Below are 21,850 nucleotides of genomic sequence, written 5' to 3' on the forward strand. Positions count from 1 at the left end.
AAAAAAAAAAAAATTAATGCCCCAAGTGATTCTGAGGCTGCTGGTGGCACTTGGGAACTCATCTTTCCAGAGTAATCTAGACTAGTTGTGAATTCTTCAGAATATCAATCTGTTATCAATCTGTGCAAAGAGAAACTTGTTCTGGTCAATTATGAATTACTAGATAAGTACTTGCAGACTAAACAGTATATAATTAGAAACCATTAAGTGCATTATCCCCTCATGGAAATAGATTTTTGTATCTTTTTTTTTGGGTAACGTTGTGAAGAATATTACTTGGCATCCTTAGAAGCTGTTGCTTCTGATGCTGGGCCATAAAAACCCGCACTATGATGTTGTTTGCTCTGTCTCCTGTTTGACCACACCTTTCTCTCCTTTCCTTTTCAGAACATCGTCTCCTTGCTGGCTAATGACAGGATGGATTCCACCTCTGCCTGTGCGGGCTACTGCTGCCCTGACAGTTGTGGTTTTCATCAGTACCTCCCTGGGGGTGGTGCTTTCTGTCAACATCCTGCTCTTAACAGAGGCTAGGAAATGATTCCTAATCCAGTCATTACAGCTTTTAAGCCTCTCCCGTTGGCCTCACTTTAACCCAGTGACTCTCATGTTGCCATCTAGGCTGGATTTTCTAATCCTGCCAAGGAAACCTATGCTTTCTCCCCCACTTAAGCAGCAGGCTTTCTCCCCCTTTATTCTGCCTGGTATATCTAGATAAGTGCAAAGCGGCTAAGGCTGGATGTGAAGGGGTGGAGGGGGTTGTACTTGGGGTTGCTTTCCTCCCAGGGCACAACTTTCAAAGCAGCTGGGGTCATTTGTCCAGAGCAGAACTAGTCACAGCTGCATCAGAGGGCCAGCTTCCTGTGTCTTCCGTGTCGGGACCAGGTGAGCTTCTAACACTCCTCTCTGGGTGCTAGAAAGACAGTCTTTTTTTTTTTTTTTTTTTTTTAATCTGTTAACTGATTTAAAGTAAGCTGTGTCTGGGTGTCAGAGTTTTATTCCTGATAGCTTTTCTGTTTTGATACTGTACCCTTAGAAGTACCCTGGGTCTGGTTTCTCCACTTTGAATAATAGATGCCTAAGATTGGCTGTTGGTAGGATACTTTCTCTCTGAGTTCACTCTGGGGTTCTCCTGTTTCTTACCAGAGCTGAATCTGGTCCTTGGGTCATTCTCCTGGTCTCTTGCCTTCCTAAGTACTCATGCTTACTTAGCTGGTCTTCATTTCTGTTGTGTGTTTTTGTATGTGTCATGGTTACGGTCATCAGATGACTAATGTCAGAGAAGGTCAGGCAGAGTTATAGCTTCTAATCATGTTGACCTTTTGGTAAGGGAATTATTTGTGGGGGAAAAAATACACATAAAGAATCTTCAGTGTGCATTAGAGGGGATAACACTTGAAAAATGTGCCCATGATAGCTGTCTCCAGATATTTACGTGGATTGTGGTTTCTAAGAGGAATTAGTTAGTTTTTTCTTTCCTAATGTAGAACCAGGGCCAGTAATAGGAAGGAGTAGAGAAACGTATTATGACCCTGTTTCAGGAAGAACATTCTGACAAGGCTTTCCAAAATACAAAATAGTAAGTGTCATGTCACTGAAGGTATTCAAGGAAGGTGTGGGTCTGGTAGAGAAGGTGTGGGTATTGGGGAATGTCTAAGAGTATTTTCTAATTTCATCCTTTTTTTTATTATTTAAAGTAAACCATGAATATACCTGTAGAACCATTTCTGGCTAAAGGTCTAACTAACCTGCTTACTTGTACAGTAAACCTGGGTGTTAGTAGCAAGACGTCTCAGTGTTTCCTCAGGCAGCCCTGGAAAGACTGTGTGTGTGTCTCTCTTCCTGTCTTTCCTTTGAGATGCCTGCATTATAGTACCCTTCCAGTTGTGGTCTGTTTTTATCATATGTTGTGTTCATGGCCTTTTCCAGTGTGTCTGTTGTTTGACCTAAGGAAGAAAGCCAAATAACTGACCATTAACCCTTCCTGGGATTGAGGCAGGCAGCTTCTTGGGGAGTGGGCCCCCTTTCCTATTCTAGAGGAGGCCTCTCTTATTGAAGCCAAAAATAAACAGGGTTGTGCAAATAAAGTGGCTGTTCAAAGAAAAATCATAACCTCTCCCCTCACCCCTTGCCTTCACTTGCCCTTCTGTGGTTAAAAGCAACTCAGAGTGTTTGGAGGAATAATAAAGGCACAGTCTCTGAAGGGAGCTTGAGAGGTGTGTCTCACTTTAGATCATGGGCATTTCTAGATGACCCCAGCAAGTGTGGCCACTAGTGAAGCAAGGAAGGTCGCTAGTATGTGAACATATCAGCATGGGGGATTTTCCTCCTTGCCCCATGCAGCTTGCTAATTGGCCTCTCAGGGTTTTCTAGTCCCAGATGCTTTTGTGGTTGTGTTTTGGTATGTATGTATGTAGTGTCAACAGTCACTTATTGGAGTAGTTGTGTTAAATTTAAATTTTATTATATGTCTTTCTAAAAGACACTCATCAGATGATAATTCAGTGGAGATACTTTGGTTTGATTGAAGATATTGCTCCCAGGTTATGGGAGAAGCAGCTAACATTTCTCGAGCAATCTCTGTGAACATTTCCCTTATATGTAAACCATAAAATAACATTTTCCTGGGTTACTACTGTAGGATAGTGCCCTATGACACTACTGCAAGGCCTTTGAGGTTTGATTCCTAAGACATGTTTGTATTCTTAATGATTCTTAGCACAATATTTTGTGTTTAGTAGGTGATCAATAAGTGTTGAATTTTGTTGAATGTAAAATTGCTTTCAAATGAGTTTTGTTTCTTCCTTTTAAAAAGAATACTTTGGAGAAAACTTTCTTCTTCAGGTTAATTGCTTCTAACCCCTTCTTGTAACACTCCATAAAAGAGGATTTTGGATGGTTTGGGGAAAGCTGACCCATGTGGGATGGGAGGGTGTTTGGATTTCTTCATGTTTCTGGGGACAGATCATTCATGTTGGTACAGACTCTCTGCTGTCTCCATAGCAGGTGTGGGTTGTGTACCATATGGAGGCTCAGTGGATGATACTCAAATAAATAAAAAAGTAAGGAAATATTATTGTAAGTATAATTGATTTATGATGTGTTAGCTTTTTAAATTGAAGGATAGTTGATTTACAATATTCTAGTTTTAGCCAGTAAATATTAATGAAGCACCTACTGTGTAAGGCATGCATTCTCAGTTGTATCTGACTCTTCGCAACCCCATGGACTGTAGCCCCCCAGGCTCATCTGTCCATGGGATTCTCCAGGCAGGAATACTGGAGTGAGTTGCCAGTTCCTCCTTCAGGGGATCTTCCCCACCCAGGGATTGAACCTATGTCTCTTGCGTCTCCTGCCATGGCAGGCAGATTCTTTATCACTGAGCTACCTTGCATAGTACTTGCTACAGAGATACATAGAAACAAATAGAAAATAGTAATTTTTGCCATTGAGGATCTTATCATCTAGTTGAAAATGTAACATCTATATACATTAAATATTTAAAAGAATTCTTTAGGATCCTTAGATTGTCTAATGTGGTGGTTCTCAAATGTTAGTGTGCCTCGGAATCACCTGGAGGGCCTGTTAAAATACAGATTGCCAGGCCCCACCCCCAGATTTTCTGACTCATTTTTCCTGAGGGGTCCTGAGAACTTGCAGTTCTGGTCACTTCCTAGATGGTACTGATGCTATTGGTCCAGAGACCACATTTGGAGAAGGCTGGTGTGAAGCATTGGTCCTGAACCTTGGCTGTATAGTAGAATCACCTGGGGAGTTTAAGACATCCATGCGAATCTAGACTGTCACATCAGAATCTCTGTGGAGTGGGACCTGGGCCAGTTTTTTTTTTTTTTTTTAATTCCCCAGGTAGTTGTAAAGTGCAGTCAAGTTTGGGGCTCACTGGTCTAACACACATTGGGAGTTTAGAACTTTAGAATTCAAAGACAGATGATGTTACCATGGCTGTAGGAGTGTGGACAGATGATTGGAATTATTTAGCCTACCTTAAAAAGTGATAAGTGAAAACAAAGGGACGATTTCTGTTCTTACAAAGGTAATGCTGTGAACAAGTCCAGCCTGTTTTACTTCTTGAGACGGACTGATGAGCTTGTGAGCTCTTAGGAATAGCATGGATTCCCATCCAGCAAGGGGTCAGCAAGTAGGACTGAGGGACTTGATGTCACCGTTAGTAACAAGCATTCCTTGACCACCCGCTCTTCTTCCTGATTTAGACCTAAATCTGTTTTTATCCAAACAAGCTTGTATGTCTGTGTATTTAGAGTGAGGTTTGGACAGGGGCTGTGGAATAGTGATAGTGAAGCTTTAGAAAATGAAAAATGCCAGTTTTAAGTTTCATCTCTAGAAGCCTCTGTTTATTCATGTATAAATAAAGTACTGCACACAGTTGTCAATATTCAATGTATGTAAAATTTTAGGAACGTTGTTCTGTTCATTTTGAGACCTCCAGAATCTAGAGTGTGCCTGGCACATAGTGTCTGCTCATTAAATTCATGTTTGTTGAATGAATCATAAATACTTTAAATCAAATACCTATGTATTGGCAAGGACAGGGAGAGCTTGTTCTTAAATAGCTTGACCAAAAAAAGCTGCCACCTTGGGCAAAAAATCTGTTAAAATAATGGAGTGCAGATGCAGCAAGTAAATCTGGAAATACGTTGTCTTAGTAAGTCCTAGTCATAGCTCCTAATACCTGAAGAAATCTTTCCTTTTCAGTGCCGATTGATATTTAGCCACATCAAGTTTTAGGTCTTATTGTTAAATTTTATGTTTAACTTTATTCAGTTTAATTGATTATAAAATAACTTGGACTATAAGAATAAGCCTGTGCTTAAATTTCTTGGAACTGCTAGAGCCTCTGTTACAATAAATTTCATATGGTCAGAAGTTATGAAGTTAATACTGGAGATTTGGTATGTGTTAAAATCTTGACATCTATTCAGGCCCAGTGGAGTGATGCACAGTGAAACAGTGTCCTGTGTTGGCGAGAGGGCGCTTATCCATCCACAGGTCCTGGAAAGCATGATGTAACTCTGGTCTAACTGCGGCGTCTGTGTTTTTGGCCCAGGGCAAAGAGGAGGAAGGCTGGTAAAGAAACCTGATCAGACCATTTGATGCTAATTTCACAGGTGGCTGGTCACTGTGTGCTGGCACTGTCGTTATTTATAGAGCTCTAAGTGGATATAGCTACACCCAGGGACCTGAGAGGAAGGTTTGCATCAGATCAGGTTGCAGTGGTAAAAGCACAGAATGGAATCGGGGGACAAATGGTCACTGGTGAGTGTCAGTGCTGGAGTTAAATGGGATCATTAGTGGCTGTCATGATTTCCACTAACACCTCATTGCCTTTCCTGAAAAGCCACACACCAAACTGAAACAACTGTGGATAGTCAGTCTCTCTCTTGTTTTTAATTGGGGTTGATAGGATTTTAAATCAGGTTGACTCGTATAGATTTCAGCCACAATTTGAAGAGCTATCCACAAAGATATAAATTAAATAATTGGAATTATATTTCTAGAGGCAGAAGGACTCGATTGATTCCCCTGCTCTTGTTCCTCATCTTACCAGTGGAGAAATTGAGATCTAACAGGGTTTCATAACCAGCTGAATTTCACAGTTGTGAATCTGGGGCTGGAATCCGGAACTCAAGATCTCTCCAGTTTAGCTCTTTTTATCTCTGTCATATTAGTCCTCTAACTAAAGTACACTTCTCTTTCTTTGAAGACTTTGTCTTCACAGCATAGATGAAGGTTATCCTTTGTTACGGTATTTTCTCAGAATTACTTTGAGAGTTAGTTGAAAACATGGCTTTGTTATTTCCATTACTTAAAATGAAAAATAGTATTACAATTCTTTCTGTTGATAATACATCTGCCAACCACCACCAGCTTTTAGGAATGGTAGCCCCTCCTTGGAGAGAGAAGGGCCCCCTGTGGGTGCTGGGGCCAGCCAGAAGCAGGAAGCAGCAACACAGGCGGGGTTGGTCAGCTGCTGCCAGTGGGCTGGAGGCACCAGCACAGCACGTGGGGGCAGTGGGTGCTGTGAATCACAGCTCGGCCTTGGCGTCAGCCCTGGGGACCAGCTCTCCGAAGGAGAACTTTCTTCTGCCCCACCCTCAGTGGCTTGTTGGCAGAGGCCTAGAATAATTGTTTGTTTAAAGTTTTAGTAGCTAATTATTCTGCACAGAATTGACAGGCATCTCTATTAAGAATATTTCCAGTCTCTTGGAGGCACTTCACCACATGTCTTGAGATCTAACCTCAGTGTAGACTGCAATGGCTGGATTTTGTTTGTTTGTTTTTCTCTCTTTCCTTTCCCACTTGTTTCAAAGGCCACACACTAAGCTCTGGAGAGGGAGCTGCCTGTGGGCTGAGAATTGGCTGCCATGTGGCTGCTGGAGCAAGTGCCTTTGGGTCAGTCATTCTCAAGTTACCGTACGCTGGCGTGAAGGCCTTTTTTCTGTGTTGGACCCTGAATGTGTGCTTTCTATCAGAGAGACTCATTAATTCCCCATCTGTTAGCGGAGGCAGGGAGATCAGCTCAGTGTTTCTAAACCTTCAGAATGGATGCTGTGTTTGTGGGTCAGGTTAATATATCTGAGAAGGGGGCCAGGATTTAGAACCTTGCGTTTCACTGAAGGACCAGGGTCTCTTCCAGTGCTCATGGTTTTTCAGGTTCCCCCAGAAGAAGATGGATTTCAGGCCTCAGGGACTTTATTTGTAGCATAATCAGTTCTCAATTACTTGTCTTGTAAATGTTTTCCATCCTAGAGACCTTTCCCCAGTCTTGTAAATGTTTTCCATCCTAGAGACCTTTCCCCAGTGAGTCTCCAGGTTATACTCCCAGGCTACCTGTTTGGTGTGCACTCAGGGACTGAAAGATAATTTTCTTCTTGATTTTAGGAAAAGCTGAGAAGGAAATCTGCTGTGAAGAAAAAAAAAAGAAATCACACTTTATGTTACAGCCAAGTATAAGTAGCTTTTGGAGAGCATCCTCTATTGGGAAGAAACTGTGTGTTATGTTGCCTTGTCGTTGGGAAGTTGATTAGGGTTAGCTATATTTTAAGTGTCACTGTTGTGCCTTGCCAGAGTATTCGCTTTTCTGGAAGGCTTTGTTGAGTCTCTAAGATTTATTTAAAGGGGTTTTAGGTACTTAGTAATAAGTAATAATCTTAGTAATAAGATTCTGGTTGTATGGTTTGTTGTGTATTAACAGTGGCTTAAAGTTATCTCCTCTGCCCTGGGTCTCTTACCTCTTAACCCATACCCAAGTCCATGGTCCACATGCTGTGGTGGTCCCTTGGCCTGCCCAGCCATGCCCCTATTGCAGAGTAAGCCCTTTGAACCTCTCAAGGGTCATCTTTTTTTTTGCTTCACTTGTCTCACTTGACATCTCCGAACCTACCATGGCTTGAAATACTGCTGCTCTGGTGGCCTCTCTCCTTCGCCTCATTGAGGATCTCTTTGAGATACATGTCATTCTTTGCAGATTAGAACATTCATGTTAGAGGGAGGGATGGTTTTAAACTGGGACTGGTAAGATGTCAGTTCAGGAGGGATCAGACTCATGGTGATTTTAGGAGGGGTTTCCACTCTGGTCCTTGTAACCACAGGGTTTGTCCTGAGCTGGACAGTGGCCATTTAAGTAGATGCTTCCTCTCCGGTTACAGAGTGGCTCCCAGCTGGCAGGTTTCTCTCTGGGATTCAGTTTTCTTGGCTGCTGTTGTTTGTTGTGCTCACACAGATTTTTGCGGCATCCTTCCAGGCTCTTGAGTCTTTTCCAAGCAGGAGAGCTAACAGAATGCTTTGCCCTCCCCTTCTTTTCTCCTTTTGGATATCCCATGGCTATTAGGGAAGGACTTCCTGTGAAATAAAATGAGGGCAAAGGAAAGTAGCATGCCTGTGGCATAAAAATGCTGTTAGCAAGCTTGAGGCATATCAGAGAGATTGGTCCTGAGAGTAACATTTGCTGCCTTTCTGCTTTTGAACTTTTTTTTTTTTTCCCTTTGCCTGTTTCTGAGGTCTGAGACTTATCCTAAATTTAAGAACGGACTGTTTTTGATCATTTGAGTAGGTATCACCGCTCAGCAGGGAATACATGTGCAGACTGAGATGTCTCTTAAAGCCAATTTGTAGTATAAGTCATTTGAAATGATTTCTTTAGTTGGTAATGCATTTCTATTTCAAATTCTCTTCCTGGATTTATGCGTTCATCTCCTGTTTTACCAGGTGATTTGCTTTTATTGTGCTGCTATGACAGCCCCCCCCCCCCTTAACTACCACCCCCAGACAGTTGAGCAGGTTGAGCAGTGTGAGTAGGCATTGAGCTACCCAAAATGACATCAGGTGCCAGCCACACAAGATTGGAGACAAGGAGAACCTAGATTTCAGCAAAATCTCCCTGCCTGCTTGATGAAGTGATTACAGAAAAGATTATGTGGACCTTTAACATTGATTTTGGAGAGAGCCAGTTGGATGGAGTTCCAATGGGAAATCAGTACTTAACTGCCAGCTGGAACAATCTCAAATCCTGGAATGATCTTTTCTCTCACAGTGTGGAGTACCCAGTCGGAGCAGAGCCCAGCCCCTCCTCCTCAAGGTCCAGCTATCTCTTTGAAGGGGAGGAGAGGGGACGCATGAAGCTGTCCTCAGCTATGCTGTAGCACATCATCCCAGAGGCTTTTGGTTTGCTTTGCCCCATTGCCTTTTCCCACTTTTGGGTTTGCTGTTGTTTTTGGGGTCTGAGTGCCTTCTGTCCCTTGGCAGGCTCTGAAGGAGTGGCATCTGAGAGATGGGTTCTGATTTCACATAATCTAGTTCTGATAAGAGGACATGAACAGCTGGTTGGCCCAGAACAATGCTAAGGGGAGCTGGAGAGTTGTTATTTGTAAACGTAGAGGAAGAAAGGAACAGATACCGGAAGGCAGTGCACGATGTACAGCTGATGCTTTCAGAGACTAGGGGCTTGTCTTTCTGTGATTCTCTTGTAACCATGGAGGAGGCAGAGTGAAGAGACATGTGGCTTCTTGGGTTTAATTCCAGTGCGGAAGTCAACATTCTGCTCATTTAATTCACTAATTCATTAATCTCACAAATGTTTCTTGTGTTCTTACTATGTGCTAAGCACTATGTACTAGGGATACAGTAGCAAATAAACAAGAGGAAAGGTCTTTGTCCTCATGATCATTAAATGGTAGTGAGGGGTAGTGGTGAGAACACATTTATAATGATGATGGTATAGGAAATATCATGAAAGAAGAAAAAATAGAAGAAAATGGGATAAGGAGCTGTTTTAATAAGTGTGGTCATGGGAGGCCTCTTTAAAAATGACCATAAAATAAATAAATAAATGATCATTAGAGACAATGGAGTTTTTATTGTCTTAAATATTTTCAGTTCAGTTCAGTCGCTCAGTTGTGTCCAACTCTTTGCGACCCCATGAACCGCAGCACACCAGGCCTTCCTGTCCATCACTAACTCCCTGAGTCCACCCAAACCCACGTCCATCGAGTCGGTGATGCCATCCAGCCATCTCATCCTCTGTTGTCCCCTTCTCCTCCTGCCCTCAATCTTTCCCAGCATCAGGTCTTTTCCAATGAGTCAGCTCTTCGCATGTGGTGGCCAAAGTATTGGAGTTTCAGCTTCAACATCAGACCTTCCAATGAACACCCAGGATTGATCTCCTTTAGGATGGACTGGTTGGATGTCCTTGCAGTCCAAGGGACTCTCAAGAGTCTTCTCCAACACCACAGTTCAAAAGCATCAATTCTTTGGCTCTCGGCTTTCTTCACCGTCCAACTCTCACATCCATACATGACCACTGGAAAAACCATAGCCTTGACTAGACGGACCTTTGTTGGCAAAGTAATGTCTCTGCTTTTCAATATGCTGTCTAGGTTGGTCATAACTTTCTTTCCAAGGAGTAAGCATCTTTTAATTTCATGGCTGCAGTCACCATCTGCAGTGATTTTGGAGCCCAGAAAAATAAAGTCAACCACTGTTTCCACTGTTTCCCCATCTATCTGCCATGAAGTGATGGGACCGGATGCCATGATCTTAGTTTTCTGAATGTTGAGCTTTAAGCCAACTTTTTCACTCTCCACTTCAATTTTAAATGATTTTTTTTTCTTAAAAGTTTTGAAGATTTTTCTGAAGACATAGCTTCCCTTTTTATCTCTGATGTTCAGCCTTCATTAGTTGGATTAGAGTTCATCATTAGTTGCTTTTAGTGTAGCTTTGTGTTACGACAGTCTTGGATTTTAAGAGTATTACTTTGCATAAAGTTTTTCCTATGTGATTGAGAGGTTCCTTTTCACTCCAGATGGATGTTCAGCAGGGTTTGTTGTTTTGTTTTAAATGATCATAAGTAAGTTTTCGGAATCTGAAGTATCGCAGTCCCCTCCATGAAGCTGAAGTGAATGATAAACAGCCCGTAAACAAAGAATACCTTCTGCAGAGCAGAGTGCCAACAGCTGTAGACGTAACTCAGTGGCTTTCTGACAACACATCCCAGGGCAGTGGCTTTTCACTGTCAGGAGGATGGAATGCTGTTGTGTATTCTCTGGACTACCTTGAATAACGGGACTTATATTTTCTGCCAGCTCCCCTGCAAGGACTGTATTGTATGGAAAGAAAACCCTCATTTGTCATAGCCCTACTATGTGCTATGCTCTTTGCTGTTGGATCACACTTGATTACATCTATTCCACAAGACACCCCATCACAGTAGTTTTTAAAACAGTCTTTTTTAACCCAATAGTGGATGACAGTCAGCATTTTTTTTAAAAAGTGGAGTCAGATAGATGATATCAGAGTATAATATATCACACTAATAGTGTGTATTGTTTCAAAAAAACCTTTGTTTCAAATGTATGTGTGTACAGATGTGTGTGTATGTGTGTATGCATGCACTGTATGCTTGACTGTATATCAGTTCCTGACAATAATGTATTTTTATTATGTTGTGCTTTAAAAAGTTTGAAAAACATAAGCCTATCAGATGAAGTGTGGTATCATTTACAGATGAGGAAACTGAGACTCTAAAGTTAAGGAAATTAATCATAGTAAAACTTGAATTCAACTCTTTTTACGTTTGATCCAGGACATGACAGTTTTGTCACAGGACTTTCCACGTCTGATGATTTTCTAAGATTTCAGAGTTCACAGAGACACTGACTTGCCCCTGAACATTGTTTTAAAATTTCTGGTTCCGAGTTTGACTGGTTTCTCAAAATATAGTCTGTTTCTGGAGAAGAGAAAGGAAAGATGAATCTAGTTATTTGTCTTTATTAACAGACAAGAAAAATCTGAAAGCTCTTTTCCTCTCACAGAGAAGGACAGCCTCATTTTAGCTAAGAAGAGAAACTAACTGGAATCAGTAGTCTTTCCAGCATTCAAGAAAACTTTGTGTTGGTTAGACCAGTGTTGATGTGGTGAGTGGGTAGACATAGCAGGAGGACTCTGCCACCTCGTGAAATGTTTTGGTTTTCACTAATCAGGCATACTTTTGAATAGACTTAACTAACATTTGTTCTGGTAACTACTGTTATAACATCTGGCACCAGTCCTACCCCACTTTCCCAGCCTCCTGGGAAAGAGGTGGTACTTTCACGATGTTTAAGCAGCTATTTTGGCCTTAAAGGACAGGCTTTTCAGAGAGGCATTATTTTCCCTGGCATTTCTTCCCTCTTGCCTCTAGTCACTTTTGAATGAATTCCTGATTGCTTCAGCTAGACCTTTTCTTTTTTGCACAGAAGAAATTGACCTTGTTGCGGATGCCAGAAAAACACAGTGAGAACCTGCTACCTACTCCCTTATCTTTCTCTCTGTACCGTTCTGTTACCCCATCCCACCCCAGCTCCCAATAAAAAGTGACCTTTTGGCCCAGGGTTCTATCTGAGTGTTTTGTGTGGCAGAGCTGTCTCTGGCTGACTCCCAGGATTGTTAATGACTTCCTTCTCTGTCTCTAAATAATTGCTTGAAAAGACAGCTGTGGAGAGACATTGCCCCCAGCTTGCAGGCTCATTAATTCCAGCCATATGGAAGAGGGTGCAAAGGAAGAAGGTGGAAGTTACTTTGCCAAGACTAGCAAGTTGGGGGAAACAAAAACACAGGCTTTAGCGGAAGAGCAGCCCTGCCACATTGGAGACTAGACTTGGAGTCTGTGAGGTCGGAACAGTCTGAAGAAACTTCATGCATTAAATCCAAAATAGAGGAAAACAAACTAAGAAGCAGTTACTCTATTCTAAATTCCTTACACTGGGGTTCCTCTGATATTGTTTGAATATAACGTAGCCTATAGGATACTTGTTTCTTTGTGTGTGTGTGTGCACCTTTTCAAGAACAGAAATATCCAAGTAGTGTGCAAAGTCCAAGGAACGAAGAGGGGAGACACCCAAGATATTCCCAGAAAGTCAATCTTCACAGACTTGACTGTTATTCATAACTTCTGCTTTTGTCTGTTTTCACAGTGGCCTTTGAATCAAGTTTCATAGAAGGTAGTCTATATCTTACTCCTTAAAAAAAAGAAGAAAGAGGAAGCAATAGTCCAAACTTGCATAGACAGAAGGAGAATCAAATAAGCGTAGGGAGTTAATACTCCAGTTATCTGTTCAACTGAGCTCTAATACTTCTAGCACTCAGGTTCATAAAGAAAACAAGATAGGGCACTTGATTTTTATATTCCAAGAACAAGAATCATATCAGGTTTCTAAAGATATGCAAACTCTTCCTGAAACCAAATTATAAAGGAAGTTTATGCAACTCTTTAGACAAAGGGCATTGAACAAATGAGTGTATAATGCAGCAACAAAGGTCTTCAACTAGATGCAGAATTCTTCGAAGATGCAGAATTCTTGTTACGGGTGATTTTTTTTTGGTGTCTGCTCCACAAACATCAAGGGTGTGGGTTTAAGAGCGCTTTTGCTAAGTGCAGCTAAGCATTTCTAAATTTCCTGTGGCTTTTTTTTTTTTTGCCGGAAAAAAATAGGCAAGGTGGGTAACTTCCATTAAAGCAGTGGTTTTCAAATTTTGATGCACATTAGGATTCCTTGAGGCACTTTAAACAGTACATGTGCCCAGGCTGCATCCCAGACCAATTAAATCAGAACCTCTGATAGTGGGTCCTAGGCATCAGTATTTTGTAAAACTGATTCCAAAGAGGAGCCTAGTTTGAGAACCAGTGCGTTGTGATCTTTACTTAACGTTAATTCCTTCACATGAATTTCTCAAGTAGTTAAGTCCTAAAATGCTATTATTCCATGTTGTTGATTTAAGGATATCTGTGTAGTTTCTCTTAACATTCTCTTCAGAACATTGAAACTTGTATTAATATTTATGCTGGGACCAAGGGCCACTACACCTTTCTTCTTTATAACCAGAGCCAGAGTGTTCATCAAGAAGTGATGTTGAATCAGCCTTAACTGACCTCATCGTGGTTCTTGGAGAACACGGGACCTTAGATGAAGTAAGGGGTAAACGTGTACACACCGGTAGGTCGTGTGTGTAAATGTGCATTAAGATTACTCTTGGAGCTCACAATTATTTCTGATTCTGAATACATTTTGTCTTGGAGGAGTGCCACCATCTAAGAAAAGGAGAGACATGCATTCCCTAGTTCCTCTGGAAGTTAAAAATAGTTGTCATTGTTACACTTAATTTCTGAACTCTCTGACTCTTACAAAGGTGTCTACCATATGACAGTGGATATTTGTTAAAAAAAAAAAAATCAGTTCTTTGAGCTTGGAGGAACTCAACCTGTCTCAAGGGGTTGAAACCTCAGAGAAACAATTATTTTTTATGTAATCTGGATTTTATCACAATCCAAACTATGCCAATTTGGGATAATGGACAGCGTGCATGTTTATTGGGGTTTGTGTGCGTGTGTGAGAGAGAGAGAGAGAGAAAGAAAAAGAAAGAGAGAATGAGGAAAGAGAATGTGAATGAGAATTATCTTGAACTGAAGCATAGCGAAGCACTTAGTAGAAGTCATGCAGGAATAGTGCTCTGGTTAAGAGCCACTTGGTCTTTTGGCCTTGGGCAAGCAATAACCTCTGCTCCTCAGTTTTCTCACCTGAAAAATTGTAATACCTGCCTCTTAGGATTTTTTTTGAAGGTTAAATGAAATAGTTTATAAAGCACTTAGGATGGTGCTTAGCACATTCCCACTACTACTTAGTTGTTTATTAGACCACAGTAACAACTTGTCCCACTAAGAATATTTTAAAACTGTAAGATTCACATGATGCTTTATTCCATAAAGACTGTTAATGGAGATGCTTTAACATTCCTAAATTACCTTTCCTTTGCCTGCTCAGAAAGTTCTTCTTTCCAACCTAAATTCCTTACACTGTGTTGCTGAGTCATGTGGGACTGCTTGCCCCCCCGAGATCCCCCTGGTTCTGTCCTCGTGGACCTGAAATGCAATGTATTCCCTCTCTGGCCTTAATTCCTGTGTTTGACTCTCCAGTTTACTCCTTGGCTCCACTGATCTGAACCCACCTGTTTTTTTCCATGCTGTTAAGCAGAGATGTGCTTGAGGCTGGTTACCATACCATAGGCAGATGACCTCATAGTTTCCGATGCCATCTTTCAATTTATATAACTCAGCCCTGAGCATGCTTTTCAAAAATAATGGCCCTAAATTCCTGACATTTTGTCATCTACTCAGACTCCTAAATCTTTCTGTGCTCCCTGGATTGAATGGGATCAGCTGGAGCCAGAGCCTCTGTGCGGTCCTGCATTGGCCGCGCTTGGCGAGTGACCTCCAGTAGGGCTGTGTGTTCCCTGGGAGTAACACGGGTACATGATTACAGCGACAGTGCTGGTATTATGTCCAGAAGTTTGGGGCTGTAATTTCATAATTAAATTGAAAAACACAAGATTAAAAACCTGAATCTAGCACAGTAATTATATTTAAGTATCACAAATCATCTCCCTGTGTTTAGTTAGGTGCTTGAGATTTGGCCTCTCTTTGTGGAGTATGGTCACGTCGTTTCATACGTCTGCAAAATGGAAGGCTTCTAATTTATGGCCAAAATGTGGAAATTGGTTTCTCTTAATGGGAAGGTGACGAGAATGGTATTGAATTTGAAGGAGCTGGCTTGCTTCATTGACCAGCGTCAAGAAGGGAGGTTGTAGAACGGCTGCCAAGGTAAAGATATGTTTGGGTCTTTTCATGGTTTAATTCCCAGATACTCAGATGTGATTACAAGCATTCTCTTTAGAACTGACATAGGTTGGCCTGGGAATTCTACGGGCTTTCAGCAAGCAGTGCAGTTGCAGGGGTATAAACGTTTCACCTGAGACTGAGTTTATGCTAAGGATGAAAGACAACCTCCAGTTTGTTCCTCACCGGCTGTGCCTGGTCTGCTCACTGCCGGGGAACTTGCCTACACCTGCAGGCTCTTTAGTTTGACTGAACCCTGGTGGGATGGGAGGTGGGAAGGGTGTAAGTGGTGGCGCTGGCAGGCGTTCCTGGGTGGTGAAGAATGGGGAGTTAGTTAGGCTCAGGGCTGTTCCTTAATATGAAGTTAGAGAGGAAGGCGATTTAAGACTAATATCTCCATCTCCTTGATTTCTAGGAAACGGCAGATATAAAATAATCATAGAAGGAAGTTGTGAAAGGGATAATTATTATTGTCAGTCATCTGCTGATTATCTACTATGAGCCAGGCACTTTTTGTTACCATCTTTAAACTTTATAGCAGACACTGCTATAAGGGCATCCTGTCCCTATTATACCTCCCACTGCCATATAATTTCTGTTGATGCAGGCACTGCAGATTATCTCTGCTTCCCCAAGCCTTTCCTCCCAGATTCTCTGCGATTTGACAAGGCCAAGTACCTGGAGGATCTAAACTGCTTTGGGCCAGTGTTTGTTGATAACAAGTGTACAAGTGTGGTCTGCCCGTCACCAGCATTGAAATCACCTGGGGAGCTTGCTGTACTTCCCTGGCTTCATCAGGCTGCCCTACCCAGAGATATTCTGGGTCAGTTGGTTAGTAGGGAGAGGGTTTGAGGTCTAGGAATGTGGATTTTGAACAACCACCACGGGGATTTTATTTACAATAAATCTTAAGAATCATTGCCTTAGGGCTCTCTCCCCCAGGAACAGGGCTGTTCCAAAGGATGTGTTAAGTTGAAATTTGCTCTGTGATGTGTGGGCCTATTGCTTAGTCCCCAGCTTAAGCTCCTTGTGTTCGGTGGAAGTGCATTCTTTGATTGGTTCCATTTCCTCTGGAAAGACTGGGCTCTGCAACTTTACCCACCGCCAAAGACTTCAAATAGAGAGGAGGAAGGCCTGCTGGGGAAGAGGTGGCCTATCTCCAGCAGTGAGTTTGTCACTATCTAGGACCTACGGTAGTTTCTGTTTCCATTGGAAACTCACTGAATATTCTAGCACTATTTGTATTTTTGATGGAGTATTTAAAAACTCACTCAGTAGTGTCCGACTCTTTGCAACCCATGGACTTATAGCCTGCCAGAGTCTTCTGTCCATGGGATTTTCCAGGCAAGAATACTGGAGTGGGTTGCCATTTCCTCTCCAGAGGATCTTTGCAACCTAGGGGTTATACCTGAGTCTCCTGTGTCTCTTGCATTGCAGGCAGAGTCTTCACCCACTGAGCCATCGGGTAAGCCCTGTATAAAAACAGCCCATTTCAATTAAGTTGAGCAAACATTTATTGAGTAGTTGCTGATGCTAAAGTGTTGTTCCAAGGGGGAATGGCATACATAAGTTAAGCAGTTTGCAGCCTTCATCCAAGGGGCTGTGCTCTAATGCTCTCATCAGTCCTGACACAGAACTGTGGCAAAATGAGCTGTGATCTACCGTAAGATGGGGACTTCTGAAGAGGGGAGTCACCACAAAGCACTCTGCGAATGTCAGGGTGGAGGCAGTTCATTCCAGCTAGGCAGAAGGCTTCTTTGAGTGAAATGGTCCAGGGTAGTGTTTCTCAACCTTGCTTGTGTTTTAGAATCACCTGGGGGATTTTTTAAAAAAAATCTTAATACTGAGGCCATACCACACAGCAATCAAATCAGAATTTCTGGAGTTTGATGACAGGCATCAGGTTTTTTTTTGTTTTTTTTTTTTTTTAAGGCTCCCTACGTGATTTGCCTGTGCAGCCACGAGAGTGAGAGCCACTGATACAGAAAGACAGATAGGCTGTCATTGGGATGAAGGATAGGCAGAGATGGGAAGGTATTCCAAGGATGAAGAAAGGCCTAGCTAGAGGCCGCAGAGTGAAAGCTCTAGTTGGAGAATGCTGCTTGGTGGGGTGTGATTGGAGTGTAGGACTCCTGGAGTGAGTGAGGAGGGAAAATTATTATGCTAATTAGGTAGGATTGGATTAAAGTGTTGTGCCAAGGAATTGGGAGACTGTGTTTTTGCACTGTGTTTGGAACCCACTCTCACCTCATATTAACATGGAGAATGAGGCCTCGAAAGCTTGTTGCTGCCCAAGGTACTGGCTTGTCAGAGCAGGTGACAGGACACATGCCCAGTTAGTTCCCTTTGCAAGGCCCTTTGCCTTAGACCATCCATCTCAAGCTTGTACCACCTTTAGCACTTTCTCTTGGCATCTGTTCTTTGCCATTTTTCTTTTATAAAAGCAAACCGAAGGTAACTTGGGGTCAGTGTGGTAGGAAGGTATTGAGGTTAGGCAGGAACACGGCAGTATTTTTCCTCTTTTTTACTGGGCCCCTGTGAGGATGATGTGGGAGAATTGCAGGGCATACTGGGGGCAGATGTTTGCGAGTAAAAGTGTGTATGTTTCCGTGTTCTTGCAGCTGCATCCATTTTGTGCCTGATTCCACGGAGGCCTGGTACTTTATCCGCTTATTGCTGTTTCCGGGAAGTTAATTTGCAGGTGCTATAAATATGCATGGTTCATATACTTCATTTATTCTTTCTCCCTTGAAGCCTCTCCTCTATATTAGGCACTTTGCATTTGTCTGTTCAGTGCTTGTACATTTTATGTCACTATTTCGATAGTAATGTTACAGGTAAAGCCACTCAATTATCTAGGGCTTTTTCTGTGCTTTGGGCAAGTCCATCTGTGAAGCCCAGGGGGAGATCCACAGTTCAAGGTTTTGTTTCTTGTTACAGGTAGAAAATCCAGGAGCGTTCAGGAGAGAACTTGTTTTCTTCCATTAATAGTGTGGAGGCTAAGCATTCACAAAACAAAAATCTAAAATAGTTCATAAAATAATGCTACCCATGTATCCACCTTTCCATTCATTTGTTGACACACTTGTTCCTCCTCCCAGCTATCACCTATCCATTTAGAGAAGGTGGTACAATATAGTCATTGAGAATACAAAGACTCTGTAACCAGTCTGCTTGAGTTGAAATGGTGACTTTTCTACTTGTTTAATCCCATTTTCTTTCAGTTTTATTTATTAAGTTTGTTTTTACTGATTTATTTATTTAGCTGTGCCAGGTCTTAGTTGTGGCACGTGAATTCTTAATTGCGACATGTGGGATCTAATTCCCTGACCAGGGATTGAACACAGGCCCCTGACCTGGGAGCACAGAGCCTGAGCCACTGGACCACCAGGGAAGTTCCTCTTTCATCTTTAAAATGGACACAGTAATAGTAACAATCTCACAGAGTTGTGATGATTAAGGGATTAATGTATGTAAAGTGCTTCAAAATTACCTGGGCATAGGGAAGTTGTATGTTTGCTGTGCTGTTATTATTATGTTTGCTATTATTAATCATTACATATAAAATATATCAGCAGATGAATGCTGTATATTGGCTTCTAGTTTTGTGACTGTAGAATTTATACAGAGGAAAAAAAAAATTGGAAAGGGAGTTTTGGCTAGATCATGAAGGGCCTTTATTCCAGGTTAGGCTTCCCAGGTGGCGCAGTGGTAAAGAATCTGCCTTTAACACAGGACACTTGGGTTTGATTCCTGGGTCGGGAAAATCCCTGGAGATGGACATGGCAACCCACTCCAGTATTCTTGCCTAAAAAATTCCATAGACAGAGGAGTATGGAGGGCTGTAGTCCATGGGGTCACAAAGAGTTGGACACGACTGAGCCTCTGAGCATGTGTATAGATGATGAGAAAGTCTTCTGGTTTTGATCTTGGTAATAGATGTCCATCAGAAAGTTATTCTTGCACCTTTGTTCAAAATAAATCATTTGCAGATTCAGAACAATTAGGGGGCAATTTTAATGGTCCAGGAGAAGGCGATGGCCCCCCACTCCAATACTCTTGCCTGGAAACTCCCATGGATGGAGGAGCCTGGTGGGCTGTAGTCCATGGGGTTGCGAAGAGTCGGAGACGACAGAGCGACTTCACTTTCACTTTAGTGGTCCAAGATACAGTGAAACAAGGAAATGAATGAAAGTAGTGACAACAGAAATTGAGACTTACATTTGGACACTAAAGATTCTTTCTATGGTTAGATTCTGCTTGGCTTGAGAAGGGGAGAAGGGCAGTTAATTTGGAGCCAAAATTTTGGTGAATTGGTGCTCTCCATCTTCATCTTGGATGAGATGGGAGATTGCTATGAAGGTCTCATTACTGGTTATTGGAGGCAGAGTGGCTAGTGCTGTTCTGTTCTGTGCTTTTACATGGCTCATTATCAACAGGACCGAAATAGCTTTTGAAGCAAGCCTGCCTGTTCTCCTTTCCACCTAATTGCCATGTGGAACTTGGGTTCATGCACAAAGTTATCTTGATTAAACAATACATTTATAAATGGAGCTGTAAATGTTCATATACTACTTTGAGAGGGCCCTTTCAGATGTTAACATTCAAGGCTGCTGTGATTGGGCTGAGAACAGCCGTGGTGGATATTTTCCAGATTCCAGCGTGTCCTTAGGTTTTCTGTCCCTGTTCATGTCTTGTCTTCTTCCACAGTCAATAGACAATGAAGTGAAAAGATACAACGTAACTGAAGATAGATGGAGTGGACCAGAAGTTGAAAATAGGGAAGTGACTGCACAGTTCTGCAGTCTGTCCCAGAATCAAACATTTTTGTGGCGTAATCTGGGAGAAGAAAAACATTTATGGCCAGACCTCACTAAATTGAACAATTGTGGGGATGGTGCAGACAGATTTGTGGGGTAGTTGGAAAGAAATGCAGTTCTATTATTTTTAGTTATAGATTGGTAACCTGAGCAAGGCAATGAGTTATTGCCTAAGTGCTTTGTGTGTGTGTGTGTAGGGGGGGTGGGGTTGGCCTTACTATATAATTAGGAATATCAGTTATTAATATTAAATATCTTTAATTATTTTCTTCTCTTTGCTGGTCTGTATGATCTCATTTATGCTCTCATTTGCCCATAAAAGACTCTTTACATTAGCAATAAAACTTCCTTCAGCCTAACTTGAGTCCAGATAGCTCTAGAAGTTTGAATTAACTAGGGTACTTCTGAATGTGGAAGGTTTTTATTGAGAAGATGCAATAGAATCATGTATGGAAAGTGCTGAGTACAACAGATATGAGTTCATTAACTCCCTCTTTCCACTTTGTGTTTTTTTTTTTCTTTTAACTTTATTTAGTTTCGTTTTTGGCTGCACAGGGTCTTTATTGCTTTGCAAGGGCTCTCAAGCTGCAATGAGCAGGGGGCTCCATTCTTTTGTTGCGGTGTAGGGGCTTCTCATTACGACGGTTTCTCTTGCTGTAGAGCACAGGCTCTAGGTGTGCAGGCTTCAGTAGCTGCAGCACAGGGGCTCAGTAGTTGCAACTCCTGGGCCATGGAGTATGGACTCAGTAGCTCCGTGGCCTGTGGGATCTTCCTAGGCCAGGGGTTGAACTCCATGTTCCCTGCATTGGCAGGTGGATTCTTATCTGCTGTGCCACCAGGGAAGTCTTGACTTTCTACTTTGAATGAGGGAATGGCTGAGTTTGAAGTTGTAGGATACTGCTCTCTCACCTCCACCCCCTAGAAACTTGTAGGGGTGATGTTCTAGGACCTAGGGATGGTTTTGAGTGGTAGGTGGGGAGGAGTACTGCCCAGAGCCCAGGTGTCCCTGCCTTCTTGTGTAGAACTCAGTGGTTCTCAAACTGTCATGTGCTTGAGGATCATCTCCTCCCCTGTCTCCCCAAGGGATAGGGTCAGGCTCTATACATCTTGGGGAGTTGCTCTCTGGCAGAGACTAGGTTTACAAATCCCCATAGTCAAAGCTATGGTTTTTCCAGTAGTCATGTACAGATGTGAGAGTTGGACTGTAAAGAAGGCTAAACACCAAAGAATTGATGCTTCTGAATTGTGGTGTTGGGAAAGACTCTTGAGAGTCCCTTGGACAACAAGGAAATTTACCAATAGGAAATCAGCCCTGAATATTCACTGGAAGGACTGATGCTGAAGCTTCAATACTTTGGCCATCTGATGCAAAGAACTGACTCATTGGAAAAGACCCTAATGCTGGGAAAGATTGAAGGCAGGAGGAAAAGGGGAGGACAGAGGACAAGATGGTTGGATGGCATCACCGACTCGATGGACATGAGTTTCAGCAAGCTCCAGGAGATGGTGAAGGACAGGGAAGCCTGGGCTGCTGCAATCCATGGAGTTGCAAAGAGTTAGACATGACTGAGGGACTGAGCAATCCAAACCTGGCCTACTCTGCTCCCATAGTGCTCACTCAGCACTCCTGGGCTGGTAGGAAGACAGAGGTTTCCTCAGCAGAGATGTGAAGCTCGTGCCCCTCTCCCTTTTTCTGTCCTTTTAAATTCACACTAAAGAGAGTTTTAGATATGCAGCAAAGCAGGAAGGAAGACTAACCTTGCCTGTCTCCAGAGTCTCAGGGAGATAAAGGAAGTGCCTGCATTTGGAGGCAGCTGGGGATTTGTGGTGTCCAGAAGACCTCAGCTCT

The 21,850-nt window shown here is 42.4% G+C and overlaps 1 protein-coding gene and 2 long non-coding RNA genes across 9 annotated transcripts in view; all 3 read left to right on the forward strand.

Annotated features, from left to right (window-relative positions):
* Positions 1–21,850, forward strand: part of AUTS2 (activator of transcription and developmental regulator AUTS2) — a 1,212,852-nt gene that overhangs the window by 175,162 nt on the left and 1,015,840 nt on the right. The gene's annotated exons all lie outside the window — the stretch shown is intronic.
* Positions 1–21,850, forward strand: part of LOC145532599 (uncharacterized) — a 185,647-nt gene that overhangs the window by 74,077 nt on the left and 89,720 nt on the right. The gene's annotated exons all lie outside the window — the stretch shown is intronic.
* The window catches only part of LOC145532590 (uncharacterized), a 35,954-nt gene continuing 18,118 nt past the window's right edge, over positions 4,015–21,850 (forward strand). The window contains exon 1 of the long non-coding RNA XR_014073408.1: positions 4,015–4,051. This is a non-coding gene — a long non-coding RNA (uncharacterized LOC145532590). The remainder of the gene's footprint in view (positions 4,052–21,850) is intronic.

This window comes from Giraffa tippelskirchi, chromosome 13, assembly GCF_054371585.1.
Source record: "Giraffa tippelskirchi isolate mGirTip1 chromosome 13, T2T-mGirTip1v1.2.pri, whole genome shotgun sequence".
In the NCBI taxonomy this organism is placed as follows: domain Eukaryota; kingdom Metazoa; phylum Chordata; class Mammalia; order Artiodactyla; family Giraffidae; genus Giraffa; species Giraffa tippelskirchi.